This window comes from Schistocerca nitens, chromosome 2, assembly GCF_023898315.1.
Source record: "Schistocerca nitens isolate TAMUIC-IGC-003100 chromosome 2, iqSchNite1.1, whole genome shotgun sequence".
NCBI classification, from domain to species: Eukaryota; Metazoa; Arthropoda; class Insecta; order Orthoptera; family Acrididae; genus Schistocerca; species Schistocerca nitens.
In genome coordinates this window covers 229,843,027-229,865,092 of record NC_064615.1, presented here as the reverse complement: position 1 = coordinate 229,865,092, position 22,066 = coordinate 229,843,027, and the positions used below count along the sequence as shown (strand labels likewise).

The following is a 22,066-nucleotide window of genomic DNA, read 5'->3' as shown; positions in this document are numbered from 1 at the left end:
TGGAAAGGGAAGGATTTTTCGGTGGACCTAATAGGCAACGCTGAAGAACCACCAATTTGGTTTGATAAGCCACGTAATTAAGTGACTGATTAGGAGATTACAACAGAAGTTACCATCAAAACACAGCTGTAAAGCTGGCAATCACGGTACATGGGCGAAAACAAGCCCTAAGACCTTTAAATATCCCTGATGAAGTCATTGCTCGAAGTCAAGGGAAGGGAACTTTAGTGCTTGATTGGCTCCGAAACGTATGGGAACACCGTCCTGGTGGGCTTTCCAAACTTCCGTCATAAAAAGAGAATCCACAGCCTAGTCAGCGACCTTGTATTACTGGAGGAAAGACTTCTGTTTTACAAGCCCTAGACGTTAGTATAAATAAACCTTTCAAAGGCTATATTCATGAACAGTAAGAAAAATTGGTTTCGTGAAGCAAACTATGAAATAACTCCAACAGGCTGGATTAAGCGTGCTGCAACCAACGTTATTGCACACTGTGCTTCGTTTGCCTGGAAAAGCTTCGAAACACCACTGATCTTAAAATTATCCAAGAAATGCTTTATTTCACGTACTCTAGATGCGAATGAAGATGATGTGCTCTTGAACTATACCAAAGATGATGGGGAAAAAGGGAATAAGTCTGATGTAGACTCCTCAGAGGAGACTAGTAATGACGACACTACTAAATAATGGAGTGTAACACCTGTAATTTACGGCATCTTTATTTGCATGACGTGTAGGTAGTGAAGTTAGGCGTTCTTTTTCAGTAACGACTGTGTTACTTAACAGTGGGTCACTTAAAAATTGTTGTTCTGATAGTTGATGAATGCATCCACTGGTGTGTAAAATAAATTTAGTCTACCACTGACACACCAACAAACTCTTTTCCTACGATTTTAATTTTTAAAATGGAAAGCACATTAATTTCTATGGTGTACTAGATTAGCGTAAATATGGTAGTACCACACAGACAGAATAAAATAGAAACCCGACAGTAGATTAAGTGGGATAGATGGTGGGCGGTTATTGCACAAGTCACCACGTTAAACCTTTAATTAGACTCTATTAAGATACAAAAACTGAAACACAAATAATATTGCTAATTAACACACGTACCGTATGTAATCCTATTTTCTTCTTTTTTTTTTTGGCCTCTTTTTCACAGTTCCACATGTACAAGTTGTATAGATTAAGGGTCGCCATTTTTTAACTGTAATAAAAGTATTAGTAAGACCAGACACGTTTCGCTTTATTTTAAAGCGTCTTCAGAGGTCACTGTAACAATATGGTTTTTTCTCTTACAGTTTTGTTTGTTATGATAATTAACAATTCGAATGCTTTACTATTACTATGAACAGGTTTTATTATTTTCATTACTCACGTTTTTTCTTTTTTTTTTTAATTGCATTGTCCTTCGTGTCAACACATACACGTGGAAGATGAAAGCAATGCCATAAATAAAAAAAAAACGAAAAGAATAAAAACTGTTTCTAATAAGAAGTAAACGATGTGAATTGTTAATGATCATAACAAACGGAATTGTAAGAGAAAGAACCATATTGTTGCAGCGACCACTGAAGATGCTGTAAAATAAAACGAAACGTGCCTGGTCATAGTGAGACTTTCATTACAGTTGCAAAACACGGTAATGAACCTAGATTACTAATAAAAACGATAACGAAACTCAGATATTCGAAAAGTTATGCGAGAGATGAACCACTCGTGACGTCCCAGACGTGAATTATTTCATGCAATTAACTAACAATGAGACACCCTGCCCAAGAACGTCTGGCTCGAGGACACATTTCGAGACCACGTTCTTGAGCAGCGCCGGTGATGGGACAACAGTCTTCAACAGTAATAGTTCCCATCTTCTTTTTGTTTCCTTCTTAAACATTAAATTCCTGTAATTTTTCCATTTCAGAATTTCATATGTGGTAATTTCAAGACGTAATTGCAGGTATTTCTTGTGTGTAAAAGGGCAGAAGGGCTTCGTGACGCTCCAACCACACTTGGTGCTGCATGAACAACGGTGTCCACGGCCTCGGCTGCGTAGTCAAATTTCGCTGCGCATTGAGGATCGTAGGTACCGGCTAAGTGGACGGAGTGGACCACTACGGCCGTACAAAATTCATCAGATGGCGCTAATCCTAGTTGTCTAAATGAAGACTCAAAAAAATTAAGACATTGCCGTTTCTTTATTATTAAACGGCCAGTTGCTGGCTACCTGTTAATGGCTTCCAGAGACAACTAAAATTTGACTTATAGTATTTCATACAACTATTCACAAATACTTGTTTTGTAAATAAAAATGGTAGTGCGACCTCCAGACCAGAAGTGAGGAAACGCAGATGAGCAGATCCAAAGTAATTACAATTTTTACAAAAAAATCGCTAATTGAACTAACAAAACTCTATCGTTATGGATCCCACTGATAATGCCTTAGAACAGGAGAAGGCGAAACGCGTATGGGATAAATAAATCGCGGTTCTAGGCGCGCAGTCCGGAACCGTGCGACTGCTACGGTCGCAGGTTCGAATCCTGCCTCGGGCATGGATGTGTGTGACGTCCTTAGGTTAGTTAGGTTTAAGTAGTTCTGAGTTCTAGGGGACTGATGACCACAGAAGTTGAGTCCCATAGTGCTCAGAGCCATTTCAACCATTTTTTGGATAAATAAAGTAACTAGCAGCAGGAAAAGGCAGTTTTATTTACAAAACAAGTATTTATATGCGTGGTGCGGAGGATGCTCACAAACAAACTTGTTAACTATTCACAAAGTTTAAAACGCTGTCATTATTCGCTCATTAAGAGGTATAATTTTATGCCTAAGGATTAACACAATAAGTCACATATTAAACTTTGAAACAGTGTATACTCTTATGTCTTGAGGCAGCGTAAGTCATGGCACGCACATTACACTCCCTATGTTCATCCAGTATTTGAGAATGAGAGCACTCAGCGTTTCGAACAAAGTATACACGTAATTTCAGACCTCTTCGAAGCGTTGTCGTGCTGAGTCAGCCAAGAAAATAAAGAAACCGTATTTGTTTATCGCTTACTACAATCATAAATATCTCTGGAGTGAGCATTGCGTTCTGCGCATGTTGTCAACATTAAACCAGGACTGCCACGTGTTTTCGGGACTTCGCTGTGCCTGTGTGCTTTCCGCAGCGTTTGAAGTTTATAATATCAAGAGTTTTTGTTGTGTTTCGCCGTTTGTTGATAGTGTAATAGCGATGGTGAATTACTGTTGTTGCTACGGATGCAAAGAAAAATATGTGAAAGGAGGGATAGTAACTTTTCATGGGTACATACCATATAGCTCTAATTATAGTTATCATATTAGTAAGAGACACTGTATATGTTTAAAAATTTCGAGACGCATTATAATTAAGGCTTGATTCTGTAGACCTATTTTTCTACGATTTTATGACTATATAATAGATATTACGGCTCGTACAAAAGCTTACAAACAATCGCGTCCTCTCGTAAATTTGCTAGTGGAACAGGAAAGGGAATGGTTAGTTGTTTCAGCAAATACTATCCTCAATGCATTTATGAGTGACTTGTCGATTGTGTATATAGTTTACTCGGTCTACTATTTGTTTATTTGTTTAATAAACTGAAAGCAAGTACGTAAAATGCGTTAAATAAATACTTCAAAGTGTCACCAATAAGAAAAATTGTGCTTTACATTGCAACAACGAGAAAATAAATACACAGAAATAGCAGAAAAAAGGACGAATTAGAAGGGATATAATCGCTAATGTGTGGCAAATTCGGTGTTTTTTGGACACTTGCAAAAGTACTAGCGTACTGTCAAGTCGTTTTGCAAGACTTTTACTGCAAAAATGTACGTCAGGCTCTGTAATACTATAAAGTGCCGTATCATACCGAAAACTACCAAAAATCGGGAGCATCTGAACTATGACACCTATTGCAAAGAAGCAGAATGCAATATCACTTGCCCTTAAAAGTTACGTAGCTGGTTTATTCCCGTAATCAAATGGATACTGTTAAAATGTCTGTGCAACATATATAAATAATCCACGACACGTACGAAGAGAATCAGTTTGTATTATGGATGTAGTGACATTCTAAATATACAGGGCGCTATACGGACACACGCACGTCGTCCCGAGATCACGTGACCAGGCCGGCAATGTATGTTGACAACACGAAATCTGTTCTGCGCGTGTGAATGCTCACTCCAGAGATATTTACTCTATGACTACAATGATCAGCCAAAACATTATGAACACTGCCCACCACGACATTGGATGCCGCCTCGTGGCGTTGCGGACACGTGAATGCGGTAACAAAAGTGTGTAAGCGGAGCGGACACGAACGAGGCTTCACGCCCCAGACCCATTGACATAAGCGACTTTGCCAAGGGCAAACTGTTATTACACAGAGCCTATGAACGAGTGTCTTGAAAACGGCGACGCTGGCCGAATGTTCGCGTGCTACTGTCGTGAGGACAGTGAAACTTCCACTAGGCGTTAAATTATTGGGCATCGACGACTCTTTACTGAATGTGGGGTTCGGAGGCTTGTCTGCTCTGTATGAAAATGAGCGTATAGCGTCAGTGGCCGTGAGTTCCCAGGTGGGAAGTTTGGCCGCCAAGCGCAGGTCTTATTGAGCTGTGACGCCACACTGGGCGATCTGCGCGTCGACAATGGGGATGAAATGATGATGAGGACATCACAACACCCAGCCCCTGAGGGGAGAAAATCTCCTTGCCCATCAGGGAATCGAAACCGGGCCCCCATGCGTGGCAATCCAATGCGCTGACCATTCAGCTAATGGGACGGACGTCTGCTCTGCAACGTGGGGTAGATGCTGATTTGTGGCATGTCTGACGCAAGAGCACAATGCTCGCGCACGCAGAAGTGTTTCGGAACACACCATTCACCGTACATTGTTGAACATGGAGTCCTGCAGCAGACCACCCCTACATGTTAACATGTTGATCTACATCTACATCTACATCCATACTCCGCAAGCCACCTGACGGTGTGTGGCGGGGGGTACCTTGAGTACCTCTATCGGTTCTCCCTTCTACTGTTCGTGGAAAGAAAGATTGTCGGTATGCCTCTGTGTGAGCTCTAATCTCTCTGATTTTATCCTCATGGTCTCTTCGCGGGATATACGTAGGAGGGAGCAATATACTGCTTGACTCCTCAGTTAAGGTATGTTCTCGAAACTTCAACAAAAGCCCTTACCGAGCTACTGAGCGTGTCTCTTGCAGGGTCTTCCTCTGGAGTTTATCTACCATCTCCGTAACGCTTTCACGATTACTGAACGATCATGTAACGAAGCGCGCTGCATTCCTTTGGATCTTCTCCATCTCTTCCATCAACCCTATCTGGTATGGATCCCACACCGGTGAGTAGTATTCAAGCAGTGGGGGACCAAGTGTGCAGTAGCCTACTTCCTTTGTTTTCGGACTGCAGTTCCTTAGGATTCTTCCAATGAATCTAAGTCTGGCATCTGCTTCACCGACGATTAATTTTATATGGTCATTCCATTTTAAATCACTCCTAATGTCTACTCCCAGATAATTTATGGAATTAACTGCTTCCAGTTGCTGACCTGCTATACTGTAGCTAAATGATAAAGGATCTTTCTTTCTATGTATTCGTAGCACATTACACTTGTCAACATTGAGTTTAAATTGCCATTCCCTGCACAATGCGTCAATTCGTTGCAGATCTTCCTGCATTTCAGTACAATTATCCATTGTTACAACCTCTCGATATACCACAGCATCATCCGCAAAAAGCCTCATTGAACTTCCGATGTTATCCACAAGGTCATTTATATATATTGTGATTAGCAACGGTCCTACGACACTCCCCAGCGGCACACCCGAAATCACTCTCCAACGACACTGTCAATAACGACTGCAGTAGCCAAGAGACCATCGCGATTCGACTTTGCCCAATGGAAACGTGTCGGCTCTTCGAGTGAATCACATTTTTGCTGCACTAGGTCGGTGGTCGTCTCCGTCATCGGGGTGAAGGGGGCTCGAAACGTGCAGCGCGCCACGGATGCAGCATTACGCTATGGGAGACATTCTCCTGCGCTTACTTGGGACCGGTGGTAGTAATTGAGGACACGCTGACAGCTGCGAAGCACCTGCATCCCTTCGCGTTTGATATTTCCCGACGGCGATGTCTTTCAGCAGTATGACTGTCTGTGTCTCCGAGACAGAAGCGTAAGACTATGGTTTGAGTAGCATTTTAGTGAAATCCGCAGCTCTTGGTCTTGCGGTAGTGCTCTTGCTTCCCGCGCACGGGGTCCCGGGTGCGATTTCCGGCGGGCTCAGGGATTTACCCTGCCTCGAGATGACTGGGTGTTGTTGTGTCGTCATCATCATCATCATTCATCCCAATTACGGTCGGAGGAAGGCAATGGCAAACCACCTCCTGCTAGGACCTTGCGTAGTCGGCTTTGCGGGTCTCCCGCATCGTCCCCCCTAAGCTCCTCGGAGTATGGGATCTCATCACCATAGTGAAATCACGTTGATGCTTCAGTGACCAAATTCATCTGATGTAAACGCTATAACACCACCCGCGTCGCTATTGGGTGCCATCACTGCGTACGCAAATCAGTTGCTCGGTATTTACACGAATTACATGACTTGTGCGTACATATCTAATGCCACATACCTCCACAAACCTGTCATAAACTGTCGGATCCATAACACGCAGAATTAGTGATGTATTTCGTTCCAAAGACGGACAAACAAGCTATTAAACTGGTTGTCATAATATTTTGACTCATCAGTGTATATTTTCCCTCCTCATCCAGAAAAACTATAGCATCACGCAATACGTTTTAATTTATTACTTTTTTACTACCAATTCTATTCGCAACACATTTTGCACACCGTATCCACATCTATCACTCCAGATACCTTTCCTTTTATTTACTTTTTCACGCCAATGTGTTATCTGCGTCTTACTTATAACACAAACGTTTGAAGTCCTGCTGAAATACTGTAGGTATACATCTTTCGCATATGGCTGCACACTGTTATGGAACATTCAGAATGGTACAAGACTCTGCAGCTTTGTCTTCCGCAACTTCCTTTTCCATCAGATGAGTTATACTACCAAGTATGACAATCAAAATATCTAGCTGTAAGCTTATCTAACACAGCAGCTGTCTCATCAGTACCTTTTCCAGCATTCAACATTACGGAAAAACATGTGCAACTGCTCCGGTCCTCACCAGCCTTTTGTGATCAAACGACCCACAAGCACAGTAGCGCCGTTGCTAAACGCCAGGATTCCATAGTTTGCTGTATCTTTCGTCTTTTTGTGAAAAAGAAGCAGTTGCTTTGCGCAGCTTCTCTTCAAAGCGTCTATTTACGCTCCAAGCGTATGAAATATCTGAGTGTACATTAGCCCCGCGCTTTAGCTCTAACGGTGGTAGATGCTAGGTACCTACCACCTCCGTTGTTCGCAGTATAACATGGATGACGTCTAGTTTCCAGCCCACACTGTATAGGGAATCTTATTCTTTCCTCTCCCCTTCATGGCAACGTAAACAAGCGCGGAAAATAGAAATTTTCCAGAGCGCTGCACTGCTTCTATTGTCCAGTCCGGTTAGTCGCAAGTGTCCGTTTCGCTGCATTATTCTCGTCGTAGATTTCAGTTCACAATTCTTCTTGAGTATCTGTGTTTCTCTGTACTCCAATACAGCCTTCGGGCTGTTTCCTGGTTTCCACATCAACACTGGGTAAGTGGTTGGCAGCAAATACTGCCGCTTTCCCGCTCCATTCGCGAATGGTTTTCAGTAAGATAGATTGTCGGTATACCGAAATACACGCCTGAATTTATGTATTTCAAGCAAACATCAAAAGACGTCTTCAGCATTTCTCTTTACTTACGGGGTATGTAAATACGGGAAGAGAGTGACACAAGTTGCACTACGCCACCTGAATCATCTTTGTAAACAACATGATACTGATATCTCTAAAGCTGTCATGTGGTAGAGTGGTGTGGCTTCACTGATGTTGTTTAGGGGTCAGTTGCCTAATCAGTGAGGTTTTCAAGTCGTACCTACACATGTATTATTATGTTTCTGCCGATAAGTACACTACTGGCCATTAAAATTGCTACACCACGAAGATGACGTGCTACAGACGCGAAATTTAACCGACAGGAAGAAGATGCTGTGATATGAAAATGATTAGCTTTCCAGAGCATTCACACAAGGTTGGCGCCGGTGGCGACACTTACAACGTTTTGACATGAGGAAAGTTTCCAACCGATTTCTCATACACAAACAGCAGCTGACCGGCGTCAAACGTTGTTGTAATGCCTCGTGTAAGGAGAAGAAATGCGTACCATCACGTTTCCGACTTTGATAAAGGTCGGATTGCAGCCTATCGCGATTGCGGTTTATCGTATCGCGACATTGCTGCTCGCGTTGGTCGAGATCCAATTACTGTTAGCAGAATATGGAATGGGTGAGTTCAGGAGGGTAATACGGAAAGCCGTGCTGGATCCCAACGGCCTCGTATTACTAGCAGTCGAAATGACAGGCATCTTATCCACATTGCTGTAACGGATCGTGCAGCCACGTCTCGATCCCTGAGTCAAAAGATGGGGACGTTTGCAAAACAACCACCATCTGCACGATCAGTTCGACGAAGTTTGCAGCAGCATGGACTATCAGCTCGGAGACCATGGCTGCGGTTACCTTTGACGCTGCATCACAGACAGGAGCGCCTGCGATGGTGTACTCAACGACGAACCTGGGTGCACGAATGGCAAAACATCATTTTTTCGGATGAATCCAGGTTCTGTTTACAACATCATGATGGTCGCATCCGTGTTTGGCGGCATCGCGGTGAACGCACATTGGAAGCGTGTATTCGTCATCGCCATACTGGCGTTATCACCCGGCGTGATGGTATGGGGTACCATTGGTTACACGTCTCGGTCATCTCTTGTTCGCATTGACGGCACTTTGAACAGTGGACGTTACATTTCAGATGTGTTACGACCCGCGGCTCTACCCTTCATTCGATCCCTGCGAAGCCCTACATTTCAGCAGGATAATGCACGAGCGCATGCTGCAGGTCCTGTACGGGCCTTTCTGGATACAGAAAATGTTGGATTGCTGCCCTGGCCAGCACATTCTCCAGATCTCTCACCAACTGAAAACGTCTAGTCAATGGTGGCCGAGCAACTGGCTCGTCACAATACGCCAGTCACTACTTTTGATGAAATGTGGTATCGTGTTGAAGCTGCATGGGCAGCTGTACCTGCACACGCCATCCAAGCTCTGTTTGACTCAATGCCCAGGCGTATCAAGGCCGTTATTACAGCCAGAGGTGGTTGTTCTGGGCACTGCTTTCTCAGAATCTATGCACCCAAACTGCGTGAAACAGTTACAAACTGTTCTGTTTACATAAGATATTTTCTATGTGTAAAGTGTACAACAAGTTGTATGTGATGTTTAGTGTGTGTGAGACTCCGCACAAATGGTCCATTAGAAAACTGTAAGTACAAATTCTTCTAAATTTCGCCACTAACTTCACAAAAAGAATAGATACCCAACTAAAAATTCACGTGTTTCTTAGATATTGCAGTAAAAGTCAACGAAATGATGCAGACTCACACACACTGACAACATCAATAGAAATGGCTTAATACACACAAAAAACGCACTTGAAAATGGGAATTATTTCTCGAAACGCGTCGTGCGAAAAGTAAAATAAAGAATAATCGTGACTGGTAGCAGAAGATTTATTTATTAATAAACAAACCTATTGGTTCTACAGTCGCAGGCTTTCAAAAACCATTTATAATGGATCAAATCAAACTCGTTATTGTTTACACTGACGAAAAAAATGGCAACATCAAGAAAACGTTGCGCGACGTGAACTAAAGTTGGCCGACGTGTTTCTGCATCTGACAGATAATTTCTTTTCAAATATCGCATCAGTGGAATAAGAGTGGCGCTTGTAACGCAACTCTAAGGTTGAAAATTAGTTTTGCGTTAAATACACGCTGTAAAGGTAATGAGCGTTAATATGTTTTGAGATTGGACGTGGTGAGTTGATGTTATTCAAGAATGCCTTTAAGGCGACGAAGACGCCATTATCAACACGTCTATGGGTTTGAACGAGATCTTGTTATATTGTACGAGAGGCTGGATGTTCCTACAGCGATACTGCAGAAAGGCTTGGTAGGAATGTTGCCGCTGTACATGACCGTTGGCAGCGGTCTTCACCGGGAAGTATGGAAGTGGCATTATTCGGAAATAATACCATGGTCCACGGCGTATGGCCCTGGCGCATCGTACTGCGTCTGCAGCAATATGAGCAGCCCTGGCCCTGAGCACTATGCGACTTAACTTCTGAGGTCATCAGTCGCCTAGAACTTAGAACTAATTATACCTAACTAACCTAAGGACATCACACACATCCATGCCCGAGGCAGGATTCAAACCTGCGACCGTAGCGGTCGCTCGGTTCCAGACTGTAGCGCCCAGAACCACGCGGTCACTCCGGCCGGCAATATGAGCAGCAGTTGGTATCTTAGTGGTCCAACGAACTACACTCCTGGAAATTGAAATAAGAACACCGTGAATTCATTGTCCCAGGAAGGGGAAACTTTATTGACACATTCCTGGGGTCAGATACATCACATGATCACACTGACAGAACCACAGGCACATAGACACAGGCAACAGAGCATGCACAATGTCGGCACTAGTACAGTGTATATCCACCTTTCGCAGCAATGCAGGCTGCTATTCTCCCATGGAGACGATCGTAGAGATGCTGGATGTAGTCCTGTGGAACGGCTTGCCATGCCATTTCCACCTGGCGCCTCAGTTGGACCAGCGTTCGTGCTGGACGTGCAGACCGCGTGAGACGACGCTTCATCCAGTCCCAAACATGCTCAATGGGGGACAGATCCGGAGATCTTGCTGGCCAGGGTTGTTGACTTACAGCTTCTAGAGCACGTTGGGTGGCACGGGATACATGCGGACGTGCATTGTCCTGTTGGAACAGCAAGTTCCCTTGCCGGTCTAGGAATGGTAGAACGATGGGTTCGATGACGGTTTGGATGTACCGTGCACTATTCAGTGTCCCCTCGACGATCACCAGTGGTGTACGGCCAGTGTAGGAGATCGCTCCCCACACCATGATGCCGGGTGTTGGCCCTGTGTGCCTCGGTCGTATGCAGTCCTGATTGTGGCGCTCACCTGCACGGCGCCAAACACGCATACGACCATCATTGGCACCGAGGCAGAAGCGACTCTCATCGCTGAAGACGACACGTCTCCATTCGTCCCTCCATTCACGCCTGTCGCGACACCACTGGAGGCGGGCTGTACGATGTTGGGGCGTGAGCGGAAGACGGCCTATGGGTGTGTGGGACCGTAGCGCAGCTTCATGGAGACGGTTGCGAATGGTCCTCGCCGATACCCCAGGAGCAACAGTGTCCCTAATTTGCTGGGAAGTGGCGGTGCGGTCCCCTACAGCACTGCGTAGGATCCTACGGTCTTGGCGTGCATCCGTGCGTCGCTGCGGTCCGGTCCCAGGTCGACGGGCACGTGCACCTTCCGCCGACCACTGGCGACAACATCGATGTACTGTGGAGACCTCACGCCCCACGTGCTGAGCAATTCGGCGGTACGTCCACCCGGCCTCCCGCATGCCCACTATACGCCCTCGCTCCAAGTCCGTCAACTGCACATACGGTTCACGTCCACGCTGTCGCGGCATGCTACCAGTGTTAAAGACTGCGATGGAGCTCCGTATGCCACGGCAAACTGGCTGACACTGACGGCGGCGGTGCACAAATGCTGCGCAGCTAGCGCCATTCGACGGCCAACACCGCGGTTCCTGGTGTGTCCGCTGTGCCGTGCGTGTGATCATTGCTTGTACAGCCCTCTCGCAGTGTCCGGAGCAAGTATGGTGGGTCTGACACACCGGTGTCAATGTGTTCTTTTTTCCATTTCCAGGAGTGTATTACAAATAAGGGCAGCTCGGAACCAAGCACCCTGTAGCAAGCATTCGTCGACCCCAAACCTCCGTCATTTGCGACTTTGGTGGTGTCAAGGGAGAGCTCACTGGGCGGCAGAGTGGAGGTCTGTTGCCTGTTATGATGAAAGATGGTTCTGCTGCCTCGGCGCCAGTGATGGCCATGAGTTGGTTAGGAGAGGCCAGTTGAGGGCCTGCAACCATCCTGTGTGTGTGGGGTGGACACAGTGAACTACATATGAAGTTATGGTCTGGGGTGCGACTTCGTATGACAGCAGGAGCACTCTCATGGATATCCCACGCGTCCTGACAGCAGTTTTTTTTCTGCTGGTTCAACATGTTGTGCTGCCATTCATGACCAACACTCCAGGAGTGCTTTCCAACAATATAATGTTCGTCCACATACTGCAGTTGTGACCCAATATGCCCTCCAGGGTGACAACATGTTTCCTTGACCTGCTCGATCACCAGATCTGTCTGCAATAGAGCACATCTGGCCCATCATCGGAGGACGAATCCAACGTCATCCACGTCCAGCATTAACCGACTCTGCATTGACCGACCAAGTGCAGCAGGCATGGAATCGATGCTACAAACTGACATCCGGTACCTGTACAACTTAAAGCGTACACGTTTGCGTGCTTGCATTCAACATTACCCCGGTTATTAATGTACCAGCATTTCCAGAACGAAGGTGTCCCGACAGGAAGACGTTCGAAGCAATTGATCGGCGTCTTAGGGAGCACGGAACATTCCAGCCTATGACTCGCGACTGGGGAAGACCTAGAACGACTAGGACACCTGCGATGGACGAGGCAATTCTTCGAGCAATTGACGATAACCCTAATGTCAGCGTCAGAGAAGTTGCTGCTGTACAAGGTAACGTTGACCACGTCACTGTATGGAGAGTGCTACGGGAGAACCAATTGTTTACGTACAGGCACTATCAGCAGCTGATTGGCCTCCACGGGTACACTTCTGCGAATGGTTCATCCAACAATGTGTCAATCCTCATTTCAGTGCAAATGTTCTCTTTACGGATGAGGCTTAATTCCAACGTGATCAAATTGTAAATTTTCACAATCAACATGTGTGGGCTGACGAGAATCCGCACGCAATTGTGCAATCACGTCATCAACACAGATTTTCTGTGAACGTTTGGGCAGGCATTGTTGGTGATGTCTTGATTGGGCCCCATGTTCTTCCACCTACGCTCATTGGAGCACGTTATCATGATTTCATACGGGATACTCTACCTGTGCTGCTAGAACATGTGCCTTTACAAGTACGACACAACATGTGGTTCATGCACGATGGACCTCCTGTACATTTCAGTCGAAGTGTTCGTACGCTTCTCAACAACCGATTAGGTGACCGATGGATTGGTAGAGGCGGACCAATTTCATGGCATCCACGCTCTCCTGACCTCAACTCTCTTGACTTTCATTTATGGGGGCATTTGAAAGCTCTTGTCTACCCAACCCCAGTACCAAATGTAGAGACTCTTCGTGCCCCTATTGTAATACAATACGCCATTCTCCAGGGCTGCATCAGCGCATCAGGGATTCCATGCGACGGAGGGTGGATGCATGTATCTTCGCTAACGGAGGACATTTTGAACATTTCCTGTAACAAAGTGTTTGAAGTCACGCAGGGACGTTCTGTTGCTGTGTGTTTGCATTCCATGATTAATGTGATTTGAAGAGAAGTAATAAAATGAGCTCTAACATGGAAAGTAAGCGTTTCCGGACACATGTCCACATAACATATTTTATTTCTTTGTGTGTGAGGAATGTTTCCTGAAAGTTTGGCCGTACCTTTTTGTAACAGCCTGTATATCTAACAGATATATTTTGCATGGCGTCTAGGAAACGATAAACGACTACTGAGTCTACTTCAGACAAAATAGGAAAACGGTACCAGCGATACAGCTGCTGTAAGATAGCACTCTCTCCGAAAACTATCCTTACGAAACATCATCACCTCCCGCGAAACTAAGTGGATAGTATACTGTCGTTGATGGTAGAGGTATATATACCATAGTCTCGAAACGTCATTTCTGGCCAGATGCGGCAGATGGACACCCAGATTGTTTTGACTGGGTATAGAGAGGCGAATATTTTGTGAATAAAGGCGCTTGTCGAAGACATATGACAAACTGGAGACAGAAAGAGACAAAGTCTGCAGTAACAACATACTTAGAAACGTAGCTTGAGATGATAGTGGAATGATTTCAGAAGGGAATTTTGTAGGTGAACGGGTATGTTTTCTAGTGTGGGAAAAGAGGGCATTAGATGAGAGATACAAATGTTGGTGACTGATGAGACAAGAATCAGGAATAGAACATATTTGAACACACACATTGAAACCTTTACATAACGTTAGGGGAGTGACTTCTTACTGTGAGATACTTTGATGCAAGGCTGCCTATGGGTCACTGAATAACATGCACTTACGCACTGCCGTCAGAGACCTTAATTGCAGAGTGCAAATGGAGAAGGTTCTAAGAGCTAAATCTCACACATGTCAGGAGAATCAGAAAGCAATGTGTCTCCTTTCGTACACAACATATTAGTATGTAAAAATTTGAGAAGGATTCTGATATCACAGTTATGCTACCCACTTCATCACTGCAAAAAATAGTGGGACAAATTAAAAAATAAAAAATTCGTTAAAATCTTTGTGTCATATCAGGAAATTGAATGCTTGTAGCTACCAAAAAGATTTTATTTCAAGTGCCATTAATATAGAGGCACTACGAACACAAGTACAGAAATAAAGCATTAATACTTTAACGAAGGGAACTGTAATTAACAAAAAGCATTTCTTATTTCTTTTCATTTTTTACGAGAGAATGACAATGTGATATTTAAGAAAAAAATCTTTCCGACATTTTATCCCAATAATGGAATGGTGTAAGAAAGTCTACTGTAAAATCCCCTGTGCTGTTGAGGAAGAAATGGCAGCATCGTCAACCGGTCCTGTTTAGTAACTGATAAATATGGCTACTGTTTCAGATGAAATACGGCATAGCATACACTTATCACGGTCTTTCCTCTTTTGAATATAGTGGCATTCCTCCAGTCTTCCTTTTCAAAGTAAGAATATTTATATAGCTATTTGAGATGGATGAGTAAGAGAGCCATCGGTAATAGCTAGAGTTCTAAGACGTTTGCATTGATAACAGTGTTTCAGCGGCATCTTTAAAATCGCAGAAGTCAGTTGTATGAATTGCTACTACGAAGGGCGTTTAATGATTAATGCAACATATTTGTCCGTCGGACAGTTTCGGTTTAAAAAATCTGGAATTTGTAGTGGGACATCGTGGGATGTTTTCACTTCAGCCCCTATAGTTTCAATAGATGCGATAAATGGCGGCGCTATGTACAGCCGTCAAAATGGATTCTGTAACGGAGGTACGCTCCAAGTAGATAACTGTCGTTGAGTTTCTTTGGCCGGAAAATCAGAGCATCGCAGATATTCATAGGTGCTAGCAGAATGTCTACGATGACCTGGCAGTGAACAAAACCATGGCGAGTCGTTGGGCGAGGCATCTGTCGTCTTCACAACAAGGTCGTGCAAATCTGTCCGCACGTCGGCATGCCACACACAACAGTGACTCCTGAAGCGCTGAAACTTACGGGCACAATCGAGGTGATCGACGGATCAGAAACAAACGCCTCAGTGCATAGACGGACGTCTCTGTTGGTAGCGCTAACACACTCGCCCACCAGTTGAAATACTCAAAGGTGTGTTCCCGCTGGGTTCCTCACCAACTACCAGAAGACCCTAAAGAGCAACCAAGGACCATCTCTGTGGAATTGCTTGCGCGTTACGAGGCTGATAGTGACAATTTTTATCGAACATCGTCACAGGCGATGAAACATGGGTACATCACTTCGAATCGTAGACTAAACGGCAATCCATGGCGTAGCGCCACACTACATCTTCTGCGAAGAAAAGCATTAATGCCGCACCCCCAGCCCGTAAAGTCATGGCGACCGTCTACTGGGACTCTGAAGGGGTTATTCTGTTTGATGTTCTCCCTCATGGTGCCAAAATCAACTATGAAGTGTAATGTGCTCATCATTATCTTCGTTTCCCCTCTATCCAACACCTGGTCAGGTTGGGGTATCAATGGTACTTCGCCACTTTGCTCTGTCTTTCCACCATTCTTCTTCCACAATTTGGTTCCATAGCAGAATTCTCCTCCTTAAACTCATCTTTATTATATCGATCCATCTTGTTCTCGGTCTTCGTCTCGGCCTCTTGCCCTCAATCTTGAACTCCATCATTCTTCTTGGTATTCTTCCCTCTCCCATCCTCTTTACATGCCCAAACCATTTTAATCTATTCTTTTCTATTTTCTCAGTCAGCTTCTCCACTCCAATTTCCTTCCTAACATCTTCATTTTTTCACTCCGTCTCTCCTCGTCTACCCTATCATACTTCTCAGAAACTTCATTTCACTGGATTGTATACTTCTCTTCTCTCTTCCAGTCATAGTCCAAGTCTCTGAGCCGTAAATTAGTATGGGTCTGAAGTAAGTCTTGTATAGCACCAGCTTGCACCTCATTGGCACTACCCTTCCCCACACCAAGCCCCTCACACATTGGTAAAATGTACTACTCTGTTGTATTCTTTTGCTAATTTCTGTCTCCAGACGAGCACTCCTGAAAGAAAGGATATCCTTTCTTTCAGGAGTGCTAGTTCTGCAAGGTTCGCAGGAGAGCTTCTGTAAAGTTTGGAAGGTAGGAGACGAGGTACTGGCAGAAGTAAAGCTGTGAGTACCGGGCGTGAGTCGTGCTTCGGTAGCTCAGTTGGTAGAGCACTTGCCCGCGAAAGGCAAAGGTCCCGAGTTCGAGTCTCGGTCGGGCACACAGTTTTAATCTGCCAGGAAGTTTCAAACTAACTTCTCCTTCTCCATGAGAACTCAAGATCTCACACCCGTCTGGGCGCCCGAGAGAAGGTCACAAAAGTTCATTGGCCTGTTCTTCCACCTTCTCCCTACAGCCTGGATACCGCATCTTTCGACTTCCGTTTGTTTGGCCCAATGAAGGACGCACTCCACGAGAAGCAGTACGTGGATGATTGGGAAGTTATTGATGCAGCAAGACGTTGGCTCCGACATCCACCCGTGGATTCGTATATACTGGCTTACAGGCCGTTACTGTAAGGCGGCGTAAGGCCGTCGCATTGAACGAAGATTAGGTTGAAAACTAGGGTCTTATAGCTGAAAGAGTGGGGAACAATATGGTGTATTGGCATCCTGAATAAAACCAACCTACTTTCAGAAAAAAAATGTGTTTCGTTTATTATTGAATATCCGTCGTACATGGAATCGTTTCATAGCTTTAACTGACTCACCAGTCTCGCGTAAATTTTGCGTAACAAAGGCCTTGCTTACAATTCTTCGTATCTCTAAAACTGCAAAATCGCTGACGTAGCGCAAAAAGCAGTGCCCACCCACTAAAAACTTTTCTGCTATACCTTCAGATCACGCCAGGCTAAATGGAGGAGCCTCGAGGCATAGCACCTGAAGCGCTGCAGCACTTCTTCGCACAAACAACATGCGCCATCCACTAATGAAGATCTGAAACATGTTCCATGTGATGTGGCACTTGGAACAAGTCAATGGACATGCAACTGACAAGGGAACCTCCCCATCGCACCCCCCTCAGATTTAGTTATAAGTTGGCACAGTGGATAGGCCTTGAAAAACTGAACACAGATTTATCGAGAAAATAGGAAGAAGTTACGTGGAACTACGAAAAAAATAAGCAAAACATACACACTGAGTATCCATGTGCAAGATAGGCAACATCAAGGAGAGCGTGAGCCTAGAAGCTCTTTGGTCCCGTTGTCAGCGTGAGTACCTGCGGAACGAGAGGTCCTTCGTTCAAGTCTTCCCTCGAGTGATAATTTTAATTTCTTTATTTTCGCAAAGTTATGATCTGTCCGTTCGTTCATTGACGTCTCTGTTCACTGTAGTAAGTTTATTGTCTGTGTTTTGCGACCGCACCGCAAAACGGTGCGATTAGTATACAAAAGGACGTGCCTCTCCAATGAGAACCGAAAACATTTGATCGCAAGGTAATAGGTCAACCGATTCCTCCACAGGAAAACACGTCTGATATATTCTATACGACACTGGTGACAGATAATAATTGTCTGAAAATAAAAAATTAAATTCTTCACTCAAGGGCAGACCTGAACCCAGGACCTTTCGTTCCACAGCTGCTAACGCTAACCACGGGACCAAGGCGTTCCTGATGTCGCACTCTCCTTGATGTTGCATATCTTCCACGTGGACTACTCATTTTGTTTATTTTGCTTATTTTTTTCATAGTTCCACACAACTTCTTCCTGTTTTCTCGATAGATCTGTGTTCAGTTTTTCAAGGCCTATCCACTGCGCCATCTTATAACTAAATCTGAGGGGGGTGCGATGGGGAGGTTCCCTTGTGAGCATCGAGAACGCAACAGCGCTGAAAATGCGTTTTGTGAAAACATTTCACGTGGAAAGTTTCGAATCTCAGTCCTTCAATTGTTTTGTAATTTTGTGGTTTGTTTGGCGGAAATGAAATTAACTGTCTGTAGTCCAAAACAGAGCAAAAATGGTTCAAATGGCTCTGAGCACTATGGGACTCAACTGCTGTGGTCATAAGTCCCCTAGAACTTAGAACTACTTAAACCTAACTAACCTAAGGACAGCACACAACACCCAGCCATTACGAGGCAGAGAAAATCCCTGACCCCGCCGGGAATCGAACCCGGGAACCCGGGCGTAGGAAGCGAGAACGCTACCGCACGACCACGAGATGCGGGCAAAACAGAGCACCTAATGGAAGTAAAATGCCTCTAATAGAATCTGGTCAGATTCATGCAATTTTGCGTATGAACACCTGCGTCTGGTTTGAGCTGACCTAAAGAATTTCAGAAGCAATTTGTTTATGAAAAGCGAGGTTCCGAGTTGCTTCTTGGAAAGACTTCCCACGCCATCTAAATGATCTTTGAGGAACTCCTGAACTAAGTAATTTCAGAATATTAACGATGTAGACTGGTAATGGCAAGGAAAGCGTTTCTAAAGAAGAGAAACTTGTTAACATCCAGTATAGATTTAAGTGTCAGGAAGTCATTTATGAAAGTATTTGCATGGAGTGTAGCCATGTATGGAAGTGAAACATTTACGATAAATAGTTTGGAAAAGAAGAGAAAAGAAGCTTTCGAAACGAAATGTGATGCTACAGAAGAATGCTGAAGATAGATTGGTAGATCAAATAACTAATAAGGAGGTATTGAATGGAACTGGGGAGAAGAGGCGTTTGTGGCACAACATGATTAGAAGAAGGGATCGGTTGGTAGGACATGTTCTGAGGCATCAAGGGATCGCCAATTTAGTATTGCGGGCAGCGTGGAGGGTAAAAATCTTAGAGGGAGACCAAGAGATGAATACACTAAACAGCTTCAGAAGGATGTAGATTGCAGTAGGTTCTCTGAGATGAAGAAGCTTGCACAGGATATGGTAGCATCAAACCAGTCTCAGGACTGTAGCACCACATTTCGAAAGCTTATATTCTCTTTTTGTCTAAACTATTTATTGTCCACGTTTCACTTCCATACATGGGTGCACGCCATCTATACTCGATGTTAACAAATTTCTCTTCTTCAGAAACGACTTAATTGCCATTGCCAGTCTACATTTTATATCCTCTCTACTTCGACCATCATCAGTTATTTTGCTCCCCCAAATAGCAAAACTCATTTACTACTTTCAGCGTCTCATTTCCTAATCTAATACCCTCAACATCACCCCATTTTATTCTACTACATTCCATTATCCTCGTTTTGTTTTTGTTGATGTTCATCTCATATCCTCCTTTCAAGACACTGTCCATTCCGTCAGCTGCTATCAAAGTTTTAATTTATTCTCCATGGATTTTAATTCCTACTCCAAATTTTTCTTTTGTTTCCTTTACTGCTTGCTCAATGTACAGACTGAAAAACATCGGGGATAGGCTACAACCCTGTCTCACTCCCTTCCCAACCACTGCTTCCCTTTCATGCCCCTCGACTCTTATAACTGCCATCTGCTTTCTGTACAAATTGTAAATAGCCTTTCGCTCCCTGTATTTTACCCCTGCCACCTTCAGAATTCGAAAGAGAGTATTTCAGTCAACACTGTCAAAGCCTTTCTCTAAGTCTAAAAAATGCTAGAAACGTAGGTTTGCCTTTCCTTACTAACTAACTTATGCTAAGGACAACACACACACACCCATGCCCGAGGGAGGACTCGAACCTCCGACGGGGGGAGCCGCCAGAACCATGGCAAGGCGCCCTGGACAGCGGGCTACCAGCGCGGCTACCATCAGTAGTCCAAGAGTGTAAGCGAAATATTCTTATTTTCACTTGCAGTTCTGCCATCCGTGGACCAGGGTTTCCTATGCCAGCTTGATACCACTGCCCCTCTCCACCATCAGTGAAATTCTGTACTGCAATCACGGGAACACTCTGTTTACGGTGTATCTTAGGCCAGACGTGATCGACCGTTTTGTGTGTTTCGCTGGCTGTAACTCTAGTAGTGTTATGACCACCTCTTTGTCATCACTTCCCGTCGTTACCGGAACGCTGGGGTTTAGATGATTTATGTGAAAGTTAATCACTATTTTTGTACGAGCATACAATGTGTGCTAACTGTGCCAGTAAAGTAACGAAAATTTACGAGTCGGTCAGATTTTTAGCACCTTTTGACTTATTCTTCTTTGTTTCAGGCCGGGGCAGGACAGTTCATGATTTACTGTGCTTTCCTGCAAGGACATAGGATAGGCTGATAAACCAGTTTAAGAGGTAAGCACTGGCACTTGCCTCGTTTCTAGTTTCTCGTTTTCTTCCTTCGATACTGGATGCCTGTACAGCCGAAGCGAATAATCGTTCTTGCTTCTGTTTGAAACGTTCCTTTCGTCCGTGCATCGGAGCTTCCGTAGAGTGGCGATGTGTGGCGAACCAGCCAAATTGCGCTATGTACTGCTCCGATGGTTATGCCGAGAACGTCCATTGGTGGAGGTGGTTTAATTTTCTGCGCTGCTACTGCACTTGTAAAATCGGTCTAAATAGGTTCGCCGTCCTCGCTGCGACCCGCCAGACAATATCAAACTTCTCAATATTCCAAAGTCAATAATCAAAAGCGTTGTAGCAGTCCAAACACATTCAGAAAAAATACAGAGACACGACCACTCCACTCGAATATGTGCAGCGCTGCCTTTTCGCACACTGCCTCCAGATGGTTTCTAGTCACTTCCGTCGATAATCTCCGCAACGAGGAAACAGGAACAGGGAAAGAGTGACAGGAAAATACGACGCTCAGTACAATTTATTGGACAGAATTTGACGCTTTTTTAACGGAATTACCAGTTTCAGGTACAGAATACGCACTTCCGAATCTGCATTAGAAGTAACAGAAAAACATTACTATCTACTGCAATACAATAAGAGATTAAAAACAAAGGGCTGAAGATATGATCTATACAAGATCTATCTCACATTCTGCTGCACTGGAAAAAGTCATGTGTAAAAATGATATGAGTCAAAACTGCCATGCATGCTTCAACCGCATGTACAAGGAGGTTATGATTAAATTTTCCCCATGAAAAACGAGGGGTCGTGGGATACCGAGACTTTGTGAAATGATTTGTAAGGGCATACGGAAGAGAAATAACGAAGTAACACAATTTGATTTCCATATCAGATGATAACATTTGTTAATTGCGTAACATGTTTAGGTTCCAGGTAACAAACATGGCCCAATGTGACGACCATCTGCATGCATGACATCCTGCAATCGCACTAGAGATACCGTTTCACAACTGTTCGCAGCACTTTCCGAAGAGTGGACCGTGGAATGTTCAGCTGCCGTGACACAACCCCTGCACTTCTTGAAAACTGCGCATTGCGTCCAGCATTCTCAGCCTTGGCAACAGTAACCTCTTCAACAATTTGGGCGCAGTTGGCCGCCGACCTCTCGCAGGAGCAATTCCCAAGTCGCCATTTAACTCAAA

The 22,066-nt window shown here is 44.5% G+C and overlaps 1 protein-coding gene across 1 annotated transcript in view; it reads left to right on the top strand.

The window, feature by feature from the left end:
• The window catches only part of LOC126234941 (extracellular serine/threonine protein CG31145-like), an 867,160-nt gene that overhangs the window by 656,688 nt on the left and 188,406 nt on the right, over window positions 1-22,066 (top strand). The window contains exon 3 of the mRNA XM_049943680.1: window positions 20,783-20,858. The gene's annotated coding sequence lies outside the window, so the exon portion shown is untranslated. The remainder of the gene's footprint in view (window positions 1-20,782; window positions 20,859-22,066) is intronic.